Source organism: Accipiter gentilis, chromosome 21 (assembly GCF_929443795.1).
Source record: "Accipiter gentilis chromosome 21, bAccGen1.1, whole genome shotgun sequence".
NCBI classification, from domain to species: domain Eukaryota; kingdom Metazoa; phylum Chordata; class Aves; order Accipitriformes; family Accipitridae; genus Astur; species Astur gentilis.
In genome coordinates this window covers 23495775-23517833 of record NC_064900.1, presented here as the reverse complement: position 1 = coordinate 23517833, position 22059 = coordinate 23495775, and the positions used below count along the sequence as shown (strand labels likewise).

The 22059-nt window shown below is 37.2% G+C and overlaps 1 protein-coding gene and 1 long non-coding RNA gene across 6 annotated transcripts in view; one reads left to right on the top strand and one right to left on the bottom strand.

Moving 5' to 3' along the window:
* NRIP1 (nuclear receptor interacting protein 1) overlaps positions 1–22059 on the top strand; it is an 895475-nt gene that overhangs the window by 299749 nt on the left and 573667 nt on the right. The gene's annotated exons all lie outside the window — the stretch shown is intronic.
* Positions 1–22059, bottom strand: part of LOC126049084 (uncharacterized) — a 241950-nt gene that overhangs the window by 171217 nt on the left and 48674 nt on the right. For both annotated transcript variants that reach the window (XR_007509086.1, XR_007509087.1), the window contains one exon: positions 17762–17880. This is a non-coding gene — a long non-coding RNA (uncharacterized LOC126049084). The remainder of the gene's footprint in view (positions 1–17761; positions 17881–22059) is intronic.

The window sequence follows — 22059 nt, the reverse complement described above, 5'->3', positions numbered from 1 at the left end:
ATGAACAACTCTTATCTTCAGATGTTTATCTGGAATTACTGCCCTACAGCATGCAGGCAAGTCTCTTAGGCAAGTAAGTCCTTTCATTTCTTGCGCCATTTCTAACTGTGTACTAAATTCAGAAAAATCGAGTGTTTATTCATAAATCACAGACAAGATCTGGACCAAAAAAACCCCATTACTACAATGAACAATGGGCTGGACATTTATGGATACTTATTAGCAAGACAACACAGAATGCTAGCTCTGCTAATATTGCTTTTCAACGTAGCTTTAGAATAATGATTTTTTTTAAAGATAAGTTTGATCTGTAATTCAAATCACACTGTATCTTTGATTTGCTACCCCGTCCTCCTCTCGCCCTCCCTTTCCACCTCCCTCCCCCCAGAAGCTTTATATAGAATGGCTAGAAAGCAAAGCAGGAATCTATGCAGACACTATCCATCACATTTCTGTCTTAATTGAATGACACCAGAATGAGATCGATAAAATGTAACAAGAGACAGCTTTGCATTTCCACACTCACTTATTCTCCTTCTCTATTACTGCCAGCCATCACCGTGACCAGAAAGCCTAAGTATTGAGTTTGAACATTTCTGCCAAGCAAGCTGTTAGTATATGAATAAACTTGTCAGGAAAACAATAAAACTTATAACACTGGGAAAGGCCAAAATGTCAAAAGGCCACTGCAAGCAGCATTAAATATGCTGCTTCTAAAGCTGTACTAGAGAAACATATGAAGAGTTTCTAAATAACATGGGCAGTGGCAATTCTTCAGATATTATTCCCCTCATTCCCCCAAGACATGTCTGTGTGCGTGTGTGTGACTGTCTGACATGCAGTTGTCATGACCTCTTGGCGCAAATCTGCAATTTCGCCAATAAACCCAGACCAGCTGTGATTTCCCTATGTTCAAGGATTCTGAGATCTCCAATGCATTATTGATAACCTCATTGCTGTGCTAAATGCAGAGGCTGATGCACTCATAATCCCAGACTTTTCCTGAAAAGCTCCAGCTTCACATACCAATCGATCATGAGAAATAAAGTGAAAAAAGCCCATTTCAAGCCAAGGCTACATTTTGCGTATTACATCTATTTCAGTATGTATGCTAAGAAAAAAATTAAGCTTTTTTTTTTTTAAACTTGTCTTTTTTTCTAACCTTCAGTTATGATTATCTTGTACTCCTGACCGTGTAAGGGTAAGTAGAATGTCAGCTTTGGAGTCACATTTATGTTTAAAGTCTACATTGCTGTTGTAGTTAGAGTCCCCAAGCAGAACTAGGGCATATTCTACTAGGTATTCTGCTAACCACAAAGCAAATGAAAGTGCCCAATGCAAACAGATTACAGTATTAAAAAAAAAAAAAAAAAAAAAAAAAAAAAAAAAAAAAAAAAGGAACAAGCTGCATCAAGTGAATATGGTAAACAAAACTAATTATAAAGACAGAAAGAGGAAACAGTTAACAATAGTAAAACTGCACAGGATACAGCTTTAGTTATGCATAATTAGAAGGCTCCTGGAATCTGAAAACACAAGTATTATCAATTTTCTAGACTCAGTTTAGTATGTAAAGAAATGCTTAGACATTGCATCACAGGAAATGTTCTCTTCATGATTCAAGACAGACTGTCATATTTCAGATTGAAACTCAATTAGATATTAAAACAATTGCTGTACAAGTACAAGCACTTCTGCCAGGCATTATTAAAATCCATCTGATGAGACACATGGCCTCTTAGCTTCAATAGATGATTTTTCATGCCTGGTTGACTACATTGCATTGTTTCTTCATTATTATGTTCATGCTTAGTCTTAGAGCAGCTTTTTTTTCTTATCTTTTTTTCCTGTACCAACAATCAAATATAACTTGGCTGGAGGTACAAGGCTGAGACACTCATGACTTCTCAAATTAGAAAGATTCCTCAATTCATCACTATTTAGCAAATTTAAACATGTAACTTTAGTTTCTGTTGATATTGGGTTTTTTAGAAAGTATATTTACACAGCAGACCCAAAGGAACTAGTTTTCAATATCATACTAAAGTTACAGCAAGTACACAAAATTGCATTACTCTAATGTCACCAAATAGGCAGTATTATTGAAAGTATACTGAAAATTTTTTGTATAGTCTTCTCATCTTTCAAAACAGTATATAATCCTGAGTTATCAATAGAAAAAATGAAAATAAAAGGGCTTTTCTGGTTTGATGACTGTCTCCTCATGTAAGACTTACCCAGACCAATCAGAACTGGTTAAGTTAAATACATTTACCTTGTAGAATTACTGCTTAAAAGCAGAAAATAACTAGGACATCATTAAAACCTCCCAATCACAGAAATCAGAGATGAAATATCTTACACCTACTGCAGATAATGCCTTATTAGAATATGGCCAATATTAAATATTAGACATCACCATCATAGAATTTGGCAGAAAAGCTGGCAACATTCATTGAAGGGAGGTAAGCTGAGAAAGTCTCAGTGCCAGAGTTTCAGGGAAGTATTATTACTGTGACTTCAGGGTGCCTACACAGTCAATGAGAAAAAGAGACTACTCTAAAAAGGAGAGTCAAAAGAAGGATGCTCAGACTGTCTTTGGAAAACTTCTGAATCAACAACAGAGGAAGCATACGGACACTAACCACCCAGTTTAGGTATTCGATTAGGTAACTGAAGTGGGATAGTGTGAATGCCCTTCTGGTAGTGCTGGCATTGCTACAAACCAAACAGAGCTGACAAGCACAGATTTTATCCTGGTGCCCACTCTGTGAAGCTAGGGAAAACATAACATTTTCCTTGTACAAAAGGGACAGTGCAAGCTGGGGGCTAGATGCAATAGGCTTCTTCCCATCCTCTTCCCTTGCTTGCACTAGTGGATGAGAACTGTAGACAAAGCTGAAGAAACACACCAAGTACACGCTACGTGCCATTTACGACAAGTGCAATATGTATCACTTGAAGATAGCTCCCCAGGATGCTGAAAGAAATAAAAGGCAATTCTAAGCACAAGCATTTACTTCACTTTTACTTAAAATTACATTTTGAAGATTTGGGATTTCCAAGAATATTTGCAAATTTCATCAGGTTTCCATATGAAGACAGAGCCTTCTCCTCAACGAACTCCATCCACGTGGTAAATTTCTCAGTATCAACTGAGTCTGTATTTCACCACAACATATAGAAAACATAAGTATTTTGATTTAATCCCTCATTAACATCAATTTACAGAGGTTCTAGTTTTTACTTCCCAATAACCTACATGAATGAGTTCCCAACTCTGTCATTCCAAGGTCGTCTTTGTCAGGGAAAGCTGATCTTACAGACCATCCCTGTCTTTAAACAACTATCCCTTCCTCTTGGTTGGTTTTCACTGTGTTTAATTCTGCAAAGCATCATAAATGGCAGCCTGAGAAAGGCTGTTACTTCAGGCACTGAGAAGTGAATTCTGTGGACTCAGATTCTCTGGTAAGATAAAAATCACCTTTTTACAGCACAGACTGCTACTTATTTGCTGAATTCTAGTGATTCTAGTTATTCTCCTTTCCTTTCATTTACTTGTGAGAGGATTTCATACTGTTTACCTGAGGTTAACTTCTATGATGAAATCCAAAATAAGTTTAGGACCTAAATTCTCTATGTGGGCACTGCAAGGAAGTATGCACCTCCCTCCAGAGGTCAAATTCAGAGCACATAAACTAGATAGATGTTTCAAGGCCAGCAATACTACCATTTTTACATTCAAACAAAACTAAAGCATAGACACACACATGCAGATGAGAAAACATGCCAGAGATAGGCATCAAGTTCTTCCTCAGATGTGTTTAAACACCAAGGGACATCACAAGTGGCAAAGGCAGGGTTGCCTGGACAGCGGGTATCCCCTGATGTCCAGGTAAGAGGAATCTCCCCAGGTCCACAAACTCCCTCACAGTGAAAGCCTCCCACTTTTAAGTGGCAACAAACTCTCAGCCCTGCTATGAAATTACTCATCTCTAGTCTCTGCAAATGCAGAAGTCAAGGTAACTGATCTGCGTGAAGGCAGTTCAGTTTTACACACACACACACTGGTGAGGTGAATTTTGAGTGTATATGGCATGAAGCTATGGGCTACCGTCTTTCAGTTACACCACTGTAGGTGAGATCCACAAAGTTCACTTCAACACGTATCCAGCAGACAACAATTTGTCAAAAGGCCACCACTTCAACCCTTTCCTCTGCAAGGCCACCACGGGACTGGGGCATGGAGACTGCATTGCAGGGAGTAGCCGGCACAGTTGACGAGGCACAGGACCACCTGTCCCATGCTGAACCATGTGAATTTGAGTCATGGTAGTGGTTGAATGCTCCTCTGCCACAGCCACTCCCACATGTCTGTGACAGTCCAGAGCGTTGCCATGCCTGAAACCATGCAAGGCTCAAGCTAAGAGCCTTCGCACTGTGTGATCTGAGATGGTGCAGCTGTACCTCTACAGATTAAGAGGAGCATGCAGCTCAGCCTGCAGTGACATGTAAGCAAGAACAGATAGATGTGTTATTGAAGCCTGAACACCTTTCCTCATACACACTCACAGTTATAGTTACAGTCAGAGCAATGGTCTTAAAGTACAAAAAGGTGCAAGAAGGACAAAGAAATAAGATATGCACAAATATACCAGCTAAGGGTTGCAGGTGGAAACACGGGCAAGCACTAACCTTCTGTCTGCTGCCTGAGCAGTTTTCACCTACAAATACTGCACTAAAACAAGCTCAAGCTGTTTTGCAAAATACCATTCTTTGCTGGTACACTAAAGAGCTACAGCTTCTCTTGGCTGCCTTCGAAATACAGACATTTACACATATTTCATTCAAAACACATGGAGGTACAGGGCCCTCAGTGGAAATCAGGGATGGGACCAAGTTCAGAATTACTGATGCATTGTGACTCTGCTACAAAGTTAAAGTTTTCATAACTGAAGCACGCTTTAAAAAAATAAAATAAAATTCCTTCAACAAATTTGAAATAATTCAACTTGCCAAGAGTCTTACTTCACTATTTTTCTTTAATCCAAGAAACAGCACTTACATAACACTAAAAATTCCAAGTCCAAATGTCAATTTTCTCCCTCCTTTTTCTCAAAAAACTGCTTGGGGGGGGGGGGGGGGGATAAAAAATCACGTCAAAAAGAGGTATGAATTTGCATATAAAATTTAGTAATTCTAAAGTTGTATTTAAACAACCACCTTATAATGATTGAAATGTTTATAAATTTATACACCTTATTTTACAATTAATTTTCAAACATAACTCATGATAAAAGATGAAAACAAGCACTTCAAAGAATGAGAAATCATAATTTTGAAAACTTTCTGAGTATAACTAAGATAAAGATAAATAGGACTTGGGCAACAATCACAGAGGCAATATTTCATCATCAGTGCAATCCTCTACCACTGAAACGAAAGATACAGTTCTTTCAGCTTTGTACTACAGGATTAGACAACAGAGAAAATACGTATAATTTGTGAATACGTATAAAAGCTTGTAAAATATTTCCTCCTATATTTTGAAGTGGTTTTGGTTTTCAGTAATTTCTTTTTTTACTAATTTATTCTTACAAGACCATCAAAACTCCCTTTTAATAGTTGTTTAATATTTAGCTCCTTCCTTTTCTATTCTGCTTTGGTATATGATGTTCAATACATCAAATTTTGTGACATATATTCATTACCCTTTTTTTTTTTAATTCGTAGGAAACAAACAACACACACACACATAGAAAAGCTGTTTTTTCCATAGCGCTTGTATGAAAAAATGGAAGTGGCTTTTACTTAGTGCATTTATTCTAGACTTTAAAATAGTTACATAGCATTAAAATAATATAATTTGGAAAACACGGATAAACACTGCTTTGTACCAAAAACCAGTTTCATTAACAGGTAGAAAATATGATGACAAATTCTGTGGTGTTATTCTAGGCCACTGAAATAGAACCATTTCATCGAACACACTGTAAAATAGTAAGAGAGAAGGCAGGGGGATTTTAACTGGTAAAACAAAAAAAGACTAGATTTTGTAAAGTGACTGCTGGGTAAGTTGCTAAATTGATATGAAAAACTAATGTTTTACCACATGAATCAATTAACACATTATGTTACTAATTTATTCCTTCATATCAAAATGACTTCAAGCTCTTGAACAAATAACATTTACATTATTTCAGGAAAAATTATGCCAGAAATCTGTTTGTTATCACATCTCTATAAATTATGCCAGAAATCTGTTTGTTATCACATTTCTATAAAGCAATTATTGCATACAGTAGAAAAAAGTTTACTCTGACACATTACCAGAATATTTATGGAGAAGGAGAAATGCAGAAGAGGTTTGAACTTAATAATGTAGGGCCATTAATTACCATCAAATGAAAGAAAAGCAATAAAGCAATTTTGGCACCAATTACTGACAATTTGCCTAAGTACAACCATTAATTTTGGATAATATAACCCCATAAAAATGAGGAACAAAACTATTTGAATCAATATCCTTTGCTAGTCTCTTTCCACTAATTTAACTACTTTAAGGAGTATCAAAAGTTTTGAAACCTTTAAACGCCTTAAGAAAAATGGAAAAACACATGGTTATGATTTCCTATCTAAAAGTTGCTGGCTTTTGGTTTGGGGCTTTTTTCCCTCCTTTTTTTTTTTTTTTTTTTTTTTGGCTGAAAATAAGGAAAACTAGGGCAATTAAAATTGTGACTCTTTGGAATTACCACAGTCAAAACATTTGTTTACTTACATTTTCCTATCGTTTTAGAGAGCTTTCATAAAAGGAAGCCTGATTAGGAGAGCCAGGAATATCAGTGTTTAATAGTTTGATTAAGGGATCTCCAGCATTTACTGACACTGCCAATATTAACATCAGGCAGCGACAGGGAATATGAATTCTATTTTCACACTGGGATATGTTCGTTGCCTTTCCCACCTCCAGTCTCAAGAAAATGACAAAACCCACCAGCAAGCCCCCATCATTCACCCCCCAGTTCTCATCCCCAGCAGAATTTCCCTGACAGGCAGCATCACCCACTGACTGCCATTGGCGGAAAGCAATGGCCGTGCAGATGCGGCCACAGCAGCCTGGCCTCACGCATCCTCCCTCTGCCCCCGTGCTGCACACCGCTGGCTTCATAGCACAAGGTCAACCAAGTAGACACAAGATTTCATTGGTACAGCTACTTGGGAAACCTTCCTGAGTGCTGGCAAGCACAAGCGTCCAGTATCGGTGACAGTCTGCGCTAATGTTTTAAACGTTAAAAACAGGCAACGTGTCCTAAAGCCAAAGTTTTGCAAAACTCTCCTAAGGCTGGTGATGACTTTTGTTAACGAATGTACTTTCTGGAGTGCCTTCCCTCTCAGCACTCCTCTGCGTTCACTCATCAGGAAACCGGAGCAACCTTTTGATAAATATTGATAAGCATTTGGGAAAGAAAATACATGCAGAACACCTCCGTGCCTCCCCAAAAGACTCGCTGAGGAAATTTACAGTGTTTAATCAGCATCCATATCAATTCATAAACCTCGGGTGCTAGAGTACAAATAAACACTCTAAAGGGTTTTAGCCACAAGGAGATAAGATCTCTCCCTGGGGAGACGGCTAGAAACTGCTTCATTGCCTTTGTGCAGACTACTGGAATGTGCTTGCTTTTCATTTCGGTCTTTGTGTCTGGCACTCAGGCCTCACAGGCAGTGTCTTAAGCCATGCAGGGTCAGGGCAAACAGAGAACTGCATTCATGGACAGATCAAGTTTATGTGAGAATCTGCTCCTCCTGTGCCCTCAATTTCCATTTGAATTGTTAATAAAATCTCAGCCTGAAAGCACATGATCCCATCAGTGGGGAAGTCATGCAGAGAATCCTCTAGCTCAGAAAAACAAAATTTCTTTATCTTTTTCATCCTCCTCCTACATTCGTGGGAATTATGCCATGTAAACCCCTTCCTAAAGTAACCCCCTCACCCAGCACAACACCTGATTGCCAGCCCACAGCTTGCACTAAAAAGCAGGGGGAAAGAAGGGGAGAGAAAGAAGGGAAAAAGATGCACAAACAACACTCAGCTACAGCAAAATCACAACCACAATAATTGCACCTTCGTAGCAGTTTACAGACTTCCAGACACCTTCAGGCAAAAGGAAACACAGATATTTCATTTTTAAGTTAATTTCCAACAGCTGATAACACTAGCTGCAAGACTTTCCCACAGCTTTATGACACTGCATGAACTACAGGGCCACAGATAATAAAAGGTCACACATAAAGGAAAGAACAGAGCCATACCCCAATTAACTTGGTCTCCCCATGCAAAAATTGTACAGGAACAAGAGCTGATATTTGCTGCAGGCATCAGACATGCATCTCCTAACCTTGCCACGGTCTAACTGGGCCTCTTGTTTCTTCTGCCTTTGCTCCTCGCAAACTGTTTTAATATTGAACGCTTTTCAGAGGGATGGGCTGATGAACGAAAACATGAATTTCCTGCTTGCCCTTTAAGGTGGGTTAAAGGGGGTGCTAGTAATCAATTATGGAATAAAAAGCAGAAAGACACTAAAGATTTTATGAACTAGATGACTTAAAGTTTACACCCTGTTTTCTAACTAAAGCAATCCCCTTTACTCCTTTCTCAAAAACTTTTTTTTTTTTTTTTTTTTTTTTTTTAGGAACAAAGTATAATATGGTATTCAAGTAAAACCTGCGTGAAATGCAATGACTCAGAGAGATTGCTGCAGTTTTTACTTGTTCTTTAGAGTAGCATGTAAGCCCTGGATGAACAATAACTGCACTAAATATACAATGGAATTAAAAATCTTGTGGTTCTGAGTTTTGCATGCTTCCAGCCCTGGCCTCCACTCCCTCCTCCTCCTCCTTGATTGGGAAAATGTTTCTGTATGCAGTCGTCACTGGATTGAGAAAAGCTTTATGGAACCTGTGTCTCTGGGACCAATCCTGCCCAACACTTCACTCACCAAGACTTCCTCTTCTGCCTGGTGACCTCAAAGCGCTTGCTCCTTGCAGTAAGTACAAACTCCTGGAAAAGCAGATTAGACCTCTGAACAGGGCTTGGCTAAATCATTACTGAATATCATTAGTAGAAGAATATCATTATTGTGACAATATCTCATACTCACAAGCTAATTCAAAAATAATACAGGTATTTAAAGGTTCTGGAGGCCTGGGGGTCTGCTACTTTGGTCTGACGGGGATCACAAAACCAGGTACAGAATCCATCGTATGATATATTCATATCAATAAAGGATATATTGCAGCAGTTGTTGAAGATGGGCATTGCTAGTACATGATGAAACTGTTTCTGTTCTAGTCTTGATTTTACACATTTTTAGCTAGAGCTGGTGGAATTGCTCCTTGGGAAACATAATCAATGGATTGAGCCCTTAATCTGTTCACCAGGTGTCTGCAAATAGATCATGGGTGTTATTAATTACTTTTTTAGTCACAAGTCCTTGAGCAGTGTATGCAAACATATTTGACCCTACGACACAATTTTTAACTGACCAATACAAACAATCACTATTCATTATTCGCGATGCATGACTGGTCACTTAATTCACAAAACTGTGTGCTTTTCCTGATTGGGTAGCCCAAACCATGTAGACAAGAAGGCCTTTTCTGTTTGCTGATTCTCCACAAACGCTTGCAACTGCCTAAGGAATCTCCTTTCACATCAGTTAAAATGCTTTGTTCAAACGGGACTTTCAGTGCAACTGTTCTTGCAAATACTTATTGCAGGTTGGTTTTTTTCCCCACAGAATCTGTGACTGGTGAACGTGGCTTTGACTTCATGCTATGAATACCTGGAGAACTGCAGAGGGAGCAGAGGATGAGTAGATAGCTTCATTACACCAATATGTGCACAATCGCAGAACACACTGATTGCCGCATGGCATTTACAATTTCAACATATCTTCTAACCCTGTGACAGGATGAAAACAGGCTTTGTTGCCCAAATGACCTCCTTTTCTCCCCAGTGCCTGAGTATATACTCAGAGAACTCCCCTTCCTTTTTTGTATGGTCATCGTCTCCTCATCCAAATACCTCCTTAAAACTCCTTTCTCTTGGATAGCTTATTGACGCTTACTCATATTTTATGGATACAGTGAAAGCTGCCATATCAGAGCAATACATACAACAACTGAGAGCAACTGCAGAGCAGAAGAATATCCTTTCATTAAATCGAGACCAGAACTGCAATTCAGTGTGCGTGTGGATACAAGGGGGAGGAGAACATCATAGCAGGAAGTTGCATAAAAATGAAGTGTCATAGAGATATATATATACACCTCATTACAATGTAGAGTACACATCTCACTATTTTTCTTTATCTGTATCCATTTAAAACACATGCCAACTATAACCTCAACTTAATAACCTCTGTCAAGACCAATGGAAACACTGTAGTGAAAGTAGTAGAGAGTCCTGGTCAAAATACCTGTACTTTTTTGGACAATTCTTTCCTTCATATAATACATATCCTTGGAACTAGCTAAGAATGTGAAGTCTCATCAGTAAATGTAAATATTTCCATCTTTTTTGAAATGTTCTCATCATTATTCCCCCAAAATAACTTGCATCTTCCAAGTTTTAGCTAAATGCCTTAACTAAACAGCCAGCTTTCCTCAATACCTACCTATTTCCTATTTTACCTTATATATACATGTTCTAAGTACAATATGTATTCTCTACATAACAGTCTGTGAACTTAAAAAGGTCTAAATACTGAAGTGGGTTTTTAAAAAAAAAAATTTAATAGAACACCCTAATTGTCCATGTAAATAATGTAATAGAATTAAATTGTTTGAGTTAGCAGATATTTTTTTTTACTTTATAAGAGTTTGATATCAGTATATAAAAACATATATATAAAAATATACATAAAATCTATCTAAAATAGTGAGATTTGCAATGGCTATATCCCAATACAACATTAACAAGATAAAGTTTATTCACTCATTTTAAATAATGCACTTAGAATATTCCAATAACATTCTTTAAATTTAATACTAACTGCTATTTTGTCAGGTAATAAGCTGATAAATAAAACACATCCATTCTTAAGGAACTGCATGTAAGCAAAGCACATAGTCAACAGACTTCCTTTTCAACAAAATCTAAACAAATATACACAGAAACAACAATGCTACATAACTCCTGTCTTCTTAAAGCACACTTTTTTCCTGCTTCAAGTGTATACTGAAGCAAATTAGACTTTACATGAAGTGGTTGTGAATTTTCATGAGTTTTAGAAGGCTGACAATTCAGCATGCAAAAAAGCCAGAACTACCTATCTAGGTCATCCGGATCTTGACTGATGTGGCCCATTGCTGATTTGTACTTATACGGGCTTGCTAACTGTGCCAGATTATATGCTGTACATACTATGTAAACAATGTGATCGAGGAAGTGGATGTAAAATACTAATTTACATAAACTTGAACACAGATCTCTTGAAATGAGATTACAGACTTAGTTAAACTACACTTTCACCTTCCCTCTGGCAAGGGTGTATCTTTGAATACCAAAACACAACTACACAAGCTTTTTTTTTTTATTATTTAATTACCCAATATAAAATATTTCTCATTGGAAAAACAAACAACATCTGCATTTCTTTGAGTTCTGTTAGTAAACATACCATCTAACTTTTGCTTTTAAAGTGGTTCTCATGAAAACAAGCTTCTACATACTACATGGTGCATTTTAAAATACTTCATTTATCAACATTTACATTGAAGACATTAGGATTAGATTTTAAGATTTTTCATACTTCTATAAATATTCTACTTTACTTTCTGTTTAAGGATGGAAAAAAAGATCTTCCTATTAGTCCCCTACATAAAAGAGGGCACTTAGGCAAATGTTCAACAGCAAATACAATAGAATATTTTTTTTCTAACATGTTTTAAGTATGTTTTAAACCCAGGATCTTATTTTATTAATTCCAGAAGCCCTTTAAAATACCTAGAGGACAGCTTGTGGTGAAAAGCTGGGGGAAAACCAATACCAATGCATCTGTGAAGAGGCTAGTCACCATCCCAGCTTGCAGTCTCTTCAGCTAGCTCAAGCACTGCCAGCCAACCCAAAGTTGGAGAGGTATAAAACAAGAAAACCCCCCAAAACAAAGCGAGCAAGAAAAATACCCATGTTATTCCTTCCTACCCTTCAAGTCAGCTGAAGGACTGCCCAGGGTGGGAGGAACAATGGAGAGCAAATGAGCCTGTTCATGAGCGCTCTCATCTCTGCCTCTGAAAAGCAGGGTCCTCTTATGCATAAACTGAGTCTCCCTGTTCCAACAGTCTCATTAAAATTGGGTATCTTTATTTCAGTGGCTATGTCCAGTATCTCTAATGTAATGGACAGCTTCATCCGATACGACTTAGGTCTGGTTTAATATGTGAGCTTTCAGGGATGGATACGACTAACATCTTTATCAGCTTTTTCATTTTCTCAGATGTCTTCCCCCTCTTCTGTTGGGGATGGTAAGGGCCTGCACCTTTAACGTATCAATTATATGCTTGCACAGCAAACAATGGCATTAGCTTCTCCTGGCAGTCACCTAATTTAGCTTAATGTAGCAAGCATGGATGGCAGTGGCAGAAAAGCCAGAGAAGCATGGCTTTTGGCACCTGTGCTGACAGCTTCCTAGGTACCCTAGGCATACCTTGATTGTGTTTCCCTTGATACTATTCTCCAACTTGGCCAGGTGCAGCTAGCCATGAATCTGCTACATATGCTGTTAGATTTACTAATTTTTCCTAAATAATTACCTTCTAGAACAATTAACAAAACACAATGCACTGTTTCTTTCAAGTCACACACTTTCATACTTTCCAGGCTCTCCACTGCTAAAGAATTTGAATACGAACCTCTATGTTTCCAATAACGTGGCAGTATATTTTCCTGGAGGTTTTAGGGGGAAGAACATCCCAAGGAAAAAACAAATCAGAACAAAATCAGAAATCAAGGTTTAGTTCAAGCATCTAATAACTACTGAGTTCAATATATTACATACCTATTTATCCTTGAGGATCTGGACCTTGTTGATGACAAAAAGGCTTGAAAGGTTTAATTTTGAAAGATACACATCTGGCACATGGTAACTTCCAACTTTCAGAGGCTCTATGTGATTTTTGACTTCTGCTGTGCTGACAAAGCAAGATTGGAAATCTGTGATGGTGTAAGGAATACATCCTCAATAGTCAAGCTTAGTGTTCCCCAGTTTTTAAAACTCTTTCCAAGCTGCAAGGCAGTTCTGCATTTTCTGTGATATATTACCTAAAGTATTTTCAAATTCATTCATTAAATTATCTCAAAATTATCAGCTGAAATCAATATACATTTACAGTGAACAGTGACAGATCTGGAATACAAGGATAAGGACGAACAGCAAATGCCCAGACCTGGTCTTCCAGAGGATGGAAGAGAAGTGCAGGGTAGTTGAGTGGTTATCACCTGGGAGAGCTGATATAAGAAGAGGTTAGGAGATTACTGGGAAAGTGGGTCCTGCAACACCTGATAGTCAGCAAGTAGGCAGATGTCATATTTTCTACATATAACTCCTATTCAGATGAGTATGGTGGGTGCTTAACTCACAAGGGGTGACTGGCTGCAGCAAAACAGTAGAGAATCCTGGTTTTCAGATGTAGAGGAATACTACAGTTTCTGACATAATAAACCTAACATAGGAGACAGCAAACCCTGGAAAAGAGACTGTAGGCTTATCCCCTCCAGATGCCACTCTGTGGCCAACTTCTGGTTTGTCTCCAGATGTCTCCTGGGTTAGCATGCACCACAGTGGCCACTACCAATTGAAGGGATTGATTCCTGCTCCCTTGCTGCAGCTTCACTGGTGGTGAGAAAATCCTGCCAAGCTACAGGAATGCTTATCAGTATGGCTAAATGCATGATCCTGGGAAGCTTTATATCACAGGGCTCTTTAAGGTTACTGACAGGGATCAACTTTGCAATTCATCTTTGGGGACATCTTCAGGAATCTCTTCTCATAAAGTATCTGAAGGAATTTCTGGGATAGCAGAAACTCTATAAACCTATGATTAAGGCAGTAGTGAGTGAAATTAGTGCACCTAATCAAAATTGGACTCAAAAGGTACAGTAGGAAAAAAGATTAGGTGATAAATCACTTTTTATTGCAAATTTTAAAAACGAAAGAAAGAAAGGAGGAAAAATTCAATAAAATGGCCAGGCTAGCTAAAAGCTCAAGCGAGCAAGAGTAATAGTCCAAGAAATTGTTGCATCCAAATTGCATAAGTCAAACAAGGGCATAAATCTGAGAAGTTAAAGTAAATAAATGTGAATAAAAGTACATAAGATTTTTAAATTAAATCAGAAAATCATGTGTTCAATTCTGAGGGGAACAGTGTATGCCAGAATATTGAGTTATACATTGCTTTATTGAAGAGTAGGTCAAGATCTTATCTGCTCTATTATGAGGAATGTCAATAAAAGGCTGTGTGATGATAAAATGTTTAATTAAAAATGAACATTGTGCAACATATGAACTCTTTGTGTTACACAGAAAAAGGAGTCAAATGTATTATGTTCTCCAAGTTACAAATTGCACCGAACCATTTTCCCTTCATCAAACGTTCTTATCATTATGAAATCTTGTATAAAAATAGATTTATTTATATTGGCTCCTTTACAAATTAGTTTATCTTCCTCCAGGGTACTTCAAATACTTTGAAAATCTGGGACAACTGTGATGAGAAGAACACTAAGGTCTTGTTTTCTTGGTACTTTTCCAGTTGAATAAGTGGTATGTTTTGGCAAGTTAATTAACAAAGCAAATGCTTAATACTGATTCAGTGAGTTGGTCAAAAAGTAACAGGACCTAGCAAGACTAAATATTTTGGTTTATTACATATATAATACCCATGCATACAACATCACTGTCCTAAAGATCTCTAACAACTCAGTCGACAAGGTAACAAACTATGACACCAGCAAGAGTATGCAGAATTAAATGCAGCAGTACCCATGACAGACAGACATAGTATTTCCTCTCTGGTGAAAATAATCTTATGCTCCCACCCTCTTTGCAATGCTAACCATCTCAAACAAGAGGAAGTACCAATGCAAGAGTACTTATCTATGGGGGTAATATCTCAGCAAGGGATTTCAAGCTGGAAAGTATGGTTTATACATAGTTTTAAAGGGATGAAGCAAAATGCAGGCAGCATGAAATGGTTTTAATCAGCTGATAGGAAGCTGATAGGAAAGAAAAATTATGTACAAAATAAGAATTCTGATGCCCTTTAGTAGAAGGTTTTGTAAGTTAGGGATGACCTGTGGGTGTTACATGCTCCAAATGTAGGAGTGTGAAAGAGTCTATTACTAAAGCAAGAATAATACTTGAGAACAACTTTTCACCCATGGACAAAAATAAGCTTATCAAATCAAAACGGTTGGTAAAGGAAAATCCACAATATGCTCAAGGAAAGAGTTTGTGACTGTAGAAACTAGTAATATTAAAGAGCTATTAAGTGATCTAGTCTTTTCTCTCAGAGTTAAGCCTTGTTTCTTGCAGTCCATTTTATAGCCTTCAACAAGCAGAATAGTTTTATATTGTATCTTACCTGTAGGATTGCTACGCCATCCTTTGGGAAATTATTCTGAAGTCCTTTCTCTCTTTTTATCAGAGAGTATATCCTGAGAGTCAGTCTATAATTACCCCTAACAATACTGTCATATTTACGGATAGAAAAATATAGGTATAGAAACATGTTTTTCTTTGAGCATAGGATCCCCCAAATCAAATATAAATAAACTTCAATAAAAAAGAATTATTACCTAAGAAGCAGATTTGATAGTAATATTAAAAACTAAGTCCTCAGAGAAGGTCTAGTTAGAGGCATGAATAGAACAAATCCTTCACCAGGAGCCAGCAGAGATTCCCAGGGTCATGGCCTAGCTGAAGTTAAGAGAAAAAATCCTACTGATTTCAGTGGGGCTGGGATATTGTCCCCATATTTTATTCATAGTATATCATCACAAATGGAAACTACAAATGAAGCATCACGAGGCGGGGTGCCCATAATTTGTAATGTTTTCTTCCACTGTAATAGCCAAGACCTCTCCCTGAACTCCAATGGAGGCAAATCAGTTCCACATGTCAGATACCGACGGTAATATCTTCCCTTACACTTGGTACACAATGAGGGGATGCAGTACAGCATAGAGCAATTAATACATTTCTTTTTATGAAATAATGCATGACAGAACAACTCAGAAAAGATGTCTCTTACTTGAAAGTGGTGAGCTGCTAGCCCATGAAGAGTAGAAGTAGGAAAAGCAATCAATGGAAAATAAGACAAATTAAGCCCCACCCCCACCCCCACTGTCTTACATCTTCCTAGTGGTTGCGTTACTTGCTTCATTTCAACTCTTCTTTTCTTGCAGGTCTCCAGGTACCCCCACTTACAACATCATCTCTGAATCTGGGATTACAATCTTTCACAATCCAAACTGAAACAGGTCAGGTTGCCTTGTTTTCTGTGATAGAAATCTAATATATAGGATAGGACCACTAAGCATAGGCAACTAGTACATTTTGCATACCCTATGGTATCCTGCCAAGGGCTCAGCTGCCATTCCAGATGGTTGTGGGTCTATTGCAGGTTTTGTGTCATATTTACCAGTCCCATGTTTAAGTAACAAACTCGCACCTCAATATGTCTTTTACCAGTGAGAAAATAGTAAACTGGAACTAATGCCATTAGGCAGTATCTATTCATTGCACTGCACTTTGACCAGAGATGATGTGCGTAAACAATATGCAAACGTTTCTCAAAATCACTCTCATTAAACCATTCTATTAAAAAATAACCTCAGCTATGGGGTGCTAATTAAGATATGCTATTTCTGACAACACATGCACAGGGACTACAGAGTATACTTGTAGTCACAGGTAACAGTCACAACATCCCAAAAATGCTTTGGAACTAAACTGTGAGACTAATGAAAGCTCATAGAACATTGTAGCCCAGTATAACACCTGGATGCATTAATAGCTCTGGTAGAAACCAACACAGAGGAAGCAACCAAAACCAATGACAAGTCAAGATGAAGTGAAACGTGGTTCCGGCACAATATTCTATTTTCACAACTGCTCCCCTCTGGTGTCATACTTCTACAATTACCCTATAGCACTTCAGGGTTTGCTAATTAAAGGGTCCTCTTCAAGCAAACATCTCTTTCCCAGTTTCCCCAGTTCTAAGATTTCCATATATATTCTTTTTTGCTTTCCTAGCTCCAATGTGCTTTAACCCATTTTTTGCAGCACTATGTTGAAGAAAGACCATGTGCACTTGATTCTTCTGCTGCCTATTTCAATAGTCCTTAAGACTACAAGCAATGAATTTTGTCCATTATAGAAATCTTTGATATTATGGACTCTACTTTTTCTCACAACCAATGACAGGAATTAAAATATATCCTTTTATTTCCCAGTTTCTGTTGCTGATCATGAATGGTGGTTTTTGCTGCAGTGCAATGGTGATACCTTGAAAATACCTTCTGCTGATAACTTTAGAGGTACAACAAAGTAGTAGCAGCAATAGCTGTGAGATTGGTAATATTTGTCCAAAATTTAGAAGACTTAAAATACCTGTTTGACTTCATTTATATTAAATAGAAAAGTAATTATGAGGAACTTCATCAAGCTGTGCCCTTGTGAAAAAGAAAGAAACCTACCTTATTCTAAGAGACCTCTTCCATTTGCCAGTAGCGCTTGGTGCTGCATGTGGCATCACCAGAATAGGGCATCACACAAGACAGAAGCTGACATCTACAGAAAATGTTACTTTCCAGGCCTGTAACATAAAGACAATGCACAGTTCTTTCAGAAACAATGACTCTAAAAACATTGCACTGTGTAATTCCAAGATTATTGTTGTTTAATTAATCCCTATCAAGTCTGATGTTTTATAATGGAAAAGAAAAAAACCCAAAACTTCACCACTTCTCAACTTGGCAAACTCAACTTGACATCTAGAGTTCAAGCCATGTCTTATGGATTATGCATCATCATCATTAAACTTGATCCAGTTTATAAATATAATGAAGTGCCTTTCTTTGAAAAACTGATTTTAACCATTTGGAAGTAAAGACACTGTTACTTCAGTGTCTAAGTTTTCTTGTAACTGCCAAGTATCCAGTATACAACAGAATGTTGAATACCATGGTAACAGTTTCAAAATATGCAGTAATTGTAAAAGTGTGAAGATAAGCATTGTAGAATTAGACATAAGTGAACTAAAGAGGTCCGTGTATGTCAAATTGAAGGTCATATTATTGTAATTTCATTAATTTTTTTGATAATACATTAACCAAAGTGGAAACTGACTTGTGCTCCTAAATCCACATGGACTTGTATACAACCAATATGAAGACACATAGGAAGGAGAAGTGGAGAAGGAGGAGTTGATTATTAAAGAACAAGCTGAGACTACAATGAATACAAGCCCCCTTAAAAATATATATATAAAATTTATAAATATTACTTTCAGGCATTCTCTTTTCACAGTCATCAGCAGATTCTCAGCCAAATTCAAGATACTGTGTAAACATGCATAACTTCAATAGAGTGGCAATCAAGTTTACAAGAGACTCATTTAATCCTTTATTGTATAAAGTACCAATGACTTCATATATCCCTTTCCCTCTTTGTTTGGAGTAGCAGAACCTCACTCTAGCACTCTAACTAAAGGTATGCCGACAACAGTTAAAGTATATAATTTTAGGGCAAATAGAAAATGTCTCGCAACAAAGTGTCCTTCCGAGTTTGAAATTCTTTTAGTGACTGAAGACAGAAAATAAATATTTTCAATATTTTGTTCTAAGAAGTCTGTAAACCACGTGCCTACCTGCAGAATGCAAATAAAATATTTTCCTTATAATTGATGTATCCAATAAGTAAGTAATTATTTATCCAAGGCAATTTTACTTTTTTTTTATTGAAAGTAATACATATTTAAGGTACACAAAAATACAAGGCAATTGATCCCAGTATGGTACACATCCCTTTCATTAACCTCAATTGTTGAATTATGGTCTATGTGTTTATCATGTCTGGGTATCTACTTATATGGATATATATATGATTACAAGACTAAACCTCAGGAGACACATGGTTCAAAATGTCAGTCATGCACATACTGTAGATGAGTAGGTCCAAACAAGAAAACAAGCCTGTCATGCTTCTAATTGGTTTTCTTTATTAGTATGCACAGAAATCCCCATAGGCAAAGCCATGCATAGGTAAAATTATTGGGTTTCAACTACTATTTGCATAACATTGTTAACCCTTGAAATGCAGATTTTAATTCAACCAGGCACTGGCATTGTTGCTTTTATGTGGCTTATGGAATAAATTGAAATTTCAGTCCCTCAGTGGTAGCCATTCAATACAAAATTCAATAATTGTACCACAATATGACATTCTCCTTTACTTCACATAGTTTCAACCTGGTGAGAAAAGGGTATATAACTATGTACCATAAAGAAAAAAACCACATAATTAATATCTCTTCAACTACTTTTCATAACACGATGTCCCTATTCACTTTCACAGTGATTGTCAATCTTAGTAACAGGCATAGGAGAATAACTTAAACCATGTACTACTGCCCTAAAAAACCCCAGATCTTTCAGGGCATTTACCCAGAATGCTTGATACAAATTCATCTGTGTCAAGGAACTCCAGTCAGATCCAATGCACTTTAAATATGCTGGAAGAGGGTCCTACTAGCACCCTCTACTTCATAGCTGAGCAAACGTGGCATTTAATATATAAATGATGAAGGCAAAATATCAAAGTCCATAGAATAAGAAATTATAAACTATGTTCAAAGTTATAAAGTGTAAGTCTTTACTAAGGGACTATAGCACACCCATCTCAAATCAACATCTTGTGGAGGGTCTGAAGTAGAGCTATAATGGAAATAAAATTTTTTGTTCCTAAAGCAAAACAAAACCAAACTCTGTGAGAGACAACAGAGCTCATGGGAGGGGAAAAAAATACCAAAACAAAATCTTATGGCACTGAGACATTATATGCTAAATGCTACCACAGTTTTTCTCTTGGATAGGGAATGAGAATAACCTCTTATTTAAGGTAAGTGTAATAGGAACAAATTTACCATGAAATATCAATGTCCTGCTGCCTTCCACACTAGGGTAAAAGAGTAAAATATAAACAGTTAAATAAAATCTTCAAGCCTTGCCTAAGAATTCTATGGATTGAACAATTTTCTAAAGGAAAGATGCAGTAAGTTTCAGCTCACAGCCAAGCCCTAGCTTCAAACAAGCTAGAGACCCAGTCCTGTATTATTTCTTCTCTTTCAGAAGTGAAACCTCAACACTACACTCTCAGGGCTTCATCTTCTCAGCCAATCATCAGAGCAGCACCTGAGGAACTAGAGGCTGGTCTTCTTTTTCCAAAGCATGCAGAAAAGAAAGGAGGATCTCAAGTCTGTCTAAAATTCTGAAAAATACATTCTGCACAGTGCTGAATAGTCATCATTGGCTGGATAGACGTTATAGTGCTCTTCCCCTTTTCCAAGAATTGGTGTGAAAGACCCAACAAACGACTATGAAGAATGATAATGTTCAAAACTACTTGAGCAAAGGTGACTGATTTTATGGCATTTACAACTAAGAATATTGTCACTTTGGTTATTGTCTCAAAATACGTAAAATGAAAGTACAAAATACAGTCCTTCATGACTATTAATTATAAATATTTTGGCACTACAAAAATTCAACAGAGGAGAGCCCACTCAGGAAAGAAGGGGGAAAAAGTGTTAAAAGTAAAAATAAGCTTTTTCTTCATACACAGTCTGGAAGTTTCATGTGCTGTCAATGTGCCCTGGACTTTCAATACTCCATCACATTGCAGTGTGTTCCCATTCCAGCTTCAGAATGAGGTGACAGAAAATAACAACATTCAATTAGTCTGCTTGATCCTTTATGTTTGTCCACTTGGGGTGACACTTCTGAATATCAATTTGTTATGCAAAGTACCATCCTTGCTTTCTTCTTTTGGCCTCATTATTTGTTTATTTATTTATCTACTGGTGTAACCTATGAACACTAAAAACATATTGCCTACAAATTGCCCTCAAATGTATGAACTCCATGTTGCATCATTTTTCATATGAGGCAACCCAGCAGCTGAATTGTCTGTTCCAGTTAGGAAATAACCCTCACAGAGAGGGGAAGGGCAGAAATGAAACATCGTGTCACTAATCAGAAATAACATGTATTTCTACACTGCCATAAAAAGCTGATTTTAATTTGCATTAGTGCTATCTCACCTTATTCTAAAAGACTTGTATAGATAAGTTGAACTTTAATGATCTGGATGAATCTGTGGCCTAATAAAAGCACAGCAGGCAAAACAGTTCCTACTGCAGTAGTCTGAATGTTGTTTTATCCTAGCTTTGTCCACATGCTAAATAAACACACAACATCTGAATTTGCTGTTGACAAACTAAGAAAATATTTTATGAGCCATCTTTGGTTATTTCCAAAAGTAGCTATGCTGATAGTGTGAACATCTTAAACCAGTATCTCTTTGTTGGATAAAAGCAAATGTTCCTATCCTTGCTTTTGTGCCACCATTATAGCTTCCTTGATGTATCATTTTGCTAAAATAATCCTTCACAATTCAATGCCTTGACAGCAGATAATTTACAGTCTGGTGATGGGAACAAACAAGAACTGACAGCTTATGAAATACAGAAAGTGAACCGAGGTGTTGTCTTCTCCCTTCTCCTTTCAAATGGCAATAGGCTAAGTCCTAACTTCTCTTTTTAGTTTATTATTTTCCCATTGTCTTTTTTTTTTCTTTCCCAACAGTGAGAAACACTACAAACCAGAACCTGAAATACTTCCTCTCTAATCCTGACATTTTTGTACTAAAAAGATTACAGTGCTCCAATACAATCTCCAAAATTACTTGGGTAGTGCCATTTTGGTGTTTCTGAAGA